Here is a 3,365-nt window from a genome sequence, read left to right on the forward strand (position 1 = left end):
AGTAAAATTTATAAAAGTTGTTGTCTTTGAAGTACTGTACATTATGATGATCAATCTTTTATACTGGGTGTTCATTTCAAAGTGTGTCATGACGTCACTGTTGTGAGTCAGCGATTTGAAGCGAGTTTCAGCTTTTATGTCAGAAAAGTTGCCTATTAATCAAGGCGTTCAACCTAAACTTGAGAACGTGTACGGTATAACTTGAACGTCGTAGCAACAGATGGCGGTCTGTACTTCTGTGTGCTACCATAACCTCTTTCTAACTGTGTTTTGAACGGCCAAGTCGTACGCAGGATATTTGTTTTCATCGGTTGCGTACGATAACATTCCACAATAGAAATCAAATGCTCCGTGTCCATGTTGACCATCGAAGTTAATGTCAACAAATACTGTACGTAAGAAATCGTTTTAACCCTCTCCCCATATCCCGACAGTAAGAAAAAAACCCACCTCATTACATGTTTCCAAACAGTTCACATTCCTGCCACTACCGGCGTTACCGTACATATCAGTAAGTAGTCTACTCTTCAGAATGAACGCCGTACTTGCTATGCAACTTCTCTGACACATAGGTAGTACACCTCTGCGGAAGTGTAGGAAGATTGAATTCTCTAGGCTCATCGACTAGCCATATGACGGCATACAGCGAGCCATGACACACTTTGAACTGAACACGCAGTATATTATCAGAAGTTATAGTTTATTATTTAAAATCTTTAAAATCCTCTATAATAGTAGTTGTAGTGGCGGTGGTAGTAGTTATTTCCACGCAAGACTGTGAGAAATATTATACATAGCTACATATTAATAGTTATTGGGACAATCATAGCCTACATTTCTGTTATTTATTTTTCATGTTCGAATGTGGTTCTTGTCTTCCTTTTCTTGTTTTCACACGCTGTATGTGGAGTTATCCAACACTTTGTGATTAAAGGCGACTGGAAGTGCTGTAATTGGACGCGGAACCCATGTTCCTACACTCTTGCTTATAACGTAGGATTAACTCTTTTTTTTTCACAGTTTGAAAGCTCCGAAGTAAAATAAATGTGAAATGTGCCTGAAAGCAATCCGCTGGTACAAACTTCTTCACAATGAGTGGACTGCTCTTTGTATTGTGTTCGGCAATAGAGCGCTGTATTCTACGACTTCTTTAAAAGTTCATTCACTGGGTACAATCACCGCCAGTGATCTCTGCTACCAAAGAGAGCGGATTTGATACTCTTAGTCGGCTCTCTAGTTGGATTCTTTCAAGCAAACAGATAAGTTGTTACAATATTGTTGCGTAGTATTTTCTGAGTTCTTGAAGATCGTTTAAGGTCGTAAAGGACTGACAGACATTCTGATGGCTCCTTACTTACCAACCATGCCATTAGACAGTTAAGTTCGCGAGTTCAAACATAGCCGTGAGCGATGGACTTTTAAGAAGTGATAAAAGTACTTTATAAACAAACTTACTTACTTACTTACTTACAAATGGCTTTTAAGGAACCCGAAGGTTCATTGCCGCCCTCACATAAGCCCTCCAGCGGTCCCTATCCTGTGCAAGATTAATCCAGTCTCTATCATCATACCCCACCTCCCTCAAATCCATTTTAATATTATCCTCCCATCTACGTCTCGGCAAACATAAATAAATATACATCTTTAGTAGGGGAGTAGTGGGTACAGTGAGACACAAAATATTAAGACATATGTATTCAAGTATTTTAAAAATCAAGTGCAACAAAAATAGACATTAAAACATGGAGTACAATAATACATAAACAAAAATATTAACAGATAAAGGACATAATATACAATGCATGTTTGTCAAAAAAAAAATGCAAATGTCTCACTGTTCCCATTCAGGAGGGTACAGTGAGACACCACAGTGTCTATTAACGGACATTGAAATGATTTACATTTGTTTCAAAAGAAAGGAAAGCTTGCTGTCTCTTTATCTTGACATGTTCTGTAGATATTTAGAATTATTTTGATGTCTGACTTCGAAACCATTGAAACATCTGGAACATTTGGAAAAGTGAATTTTCCATGACATTTCGAATTTTTGCGAAAAAATGAAATGGATTTTTTGTGACAACAAAGCATATAATTCTAAGAATTTAATTTAATTCTTTGTTATTTTTTAACATTTTCTTAAATTTTGTGAATATGTTTTTATTTATGAAACCATTAAAATGTAATGTATCCATTATTTTAAGCTATAGTTCCTAAATTGGTTACTAGTATGTTCATTTGTAACGTTAGTTACTGGTAAATGTAATATAATTACAGTTTGTTTTTGCAAATCATTGGTTCATGGGAACAGTGAGACGTCTCAATGTACCCTTCAATGTCATGTCTCACTGTTCCCTTTATGTATAGTTCGTTTAAAAATGACGCCATCACTTCAAAATTAAAACAAGAAAGACGAAACTTTGCCAAACATAACCTCAAATGCTATAGTATTAGGTAACAAAACATTAATATTTATATCTCATTTGTATATCCAATATAACCTTCATTAAACACAATCCAAAATTTTACTTCTAGAGTGAAAAATTACGAATTATTTTTTCATCACTCACCTTTATAACTAGAATAAAATCGAGTATGAAAATACTGTTACTTTACTCATTGAACATACAACTCCACTGTTACTAGCATCTCAACATCAAAATTTACCATCTAATAAAAAATGTCTCACTGTTCTCCCTGGCTTACTGTACCCACTTCTCCTCTACCACTTTTAACACTTGTATCTCGACTGATTTGATAAAATTGTTGTATAAAAAGTTTCCTGTGTTTATATATATATATATATATATATATATATATATATATATGTCAAATGACCATAAAAGTCATTTAAATATGCGCTCCTGCATACATGAGATACATGTTAAAAATGCAGGTAGTAGGCCATTACGATACAAAGAAGGAGAGTTCAGCCGGTGCTTTGGATCAGGTTCTGGCATAGCTCAGATGGAAAGAGCACTCAGCGTGCCAAGCTGACGGTCCTGGGTTCGATTCCCGGTGCCGGAACGAATTTTTCCCCACTAATAAGTTTCCTTTGTTAATTAAAACTGTTATGGTATTTTCTTCTTCCTTCTTCTTCTTCTTTCCTTCAATTATTAGGCCATATGGCCTGTTACGATCTCACAGTTGAATTTTCAATCCAGCGCTTCTTTGGACGACCGAGAGATCTCTTCCCGTTTGGACGATGGTGGAGCATGACTTTTGGGATTCTATCTCTACGAATGCGATGCAGATGATTTATCCAGTTGTTCTGATAATGTTTTACGTGATTAATTAAAGGTTCTAGTTTTAATTCTTCCATTACATCTTCATTGCGTTTGTGATCCCATTTCGTATATCCCGCTGTA

General features: G+C 35.8%; 1 non-coding gene across 1 annotated transcript; it reads left to right on the plus strand.

Moving 5' to 3' along the window:
• Nucleotides 1-2,949: 2,949 nt before the first annotated feature.
• On the plus strand, nucleotides 2,950-3,024 carry TRNAG-GCC (transfer RNA glycine (anticodon GCC)). Its single transcript has one exon. It is a non-coding gene; the product is annotated as a tRNA-Gly (tRNA).
• Nucleotides 3,025-3,365: the final 341 nt, after the last annotated feature.

Source organism: Periplaneta americana, chromosome 8 (genome assembly GCF_040183065.1).
Source record: "Periplaneta americana isolate PAMFEO1 chromosome 8, P.americana_PAMFEO1_priV1, whole genome shotgun sequence".
Classification (NCBI taxonomy): domain Eukaryota; kingdom Metazoa; phylum Arthropoda; class Insecta; order Blattodea; family Blattidae; genus Periplaneta; species Periplaneta americana.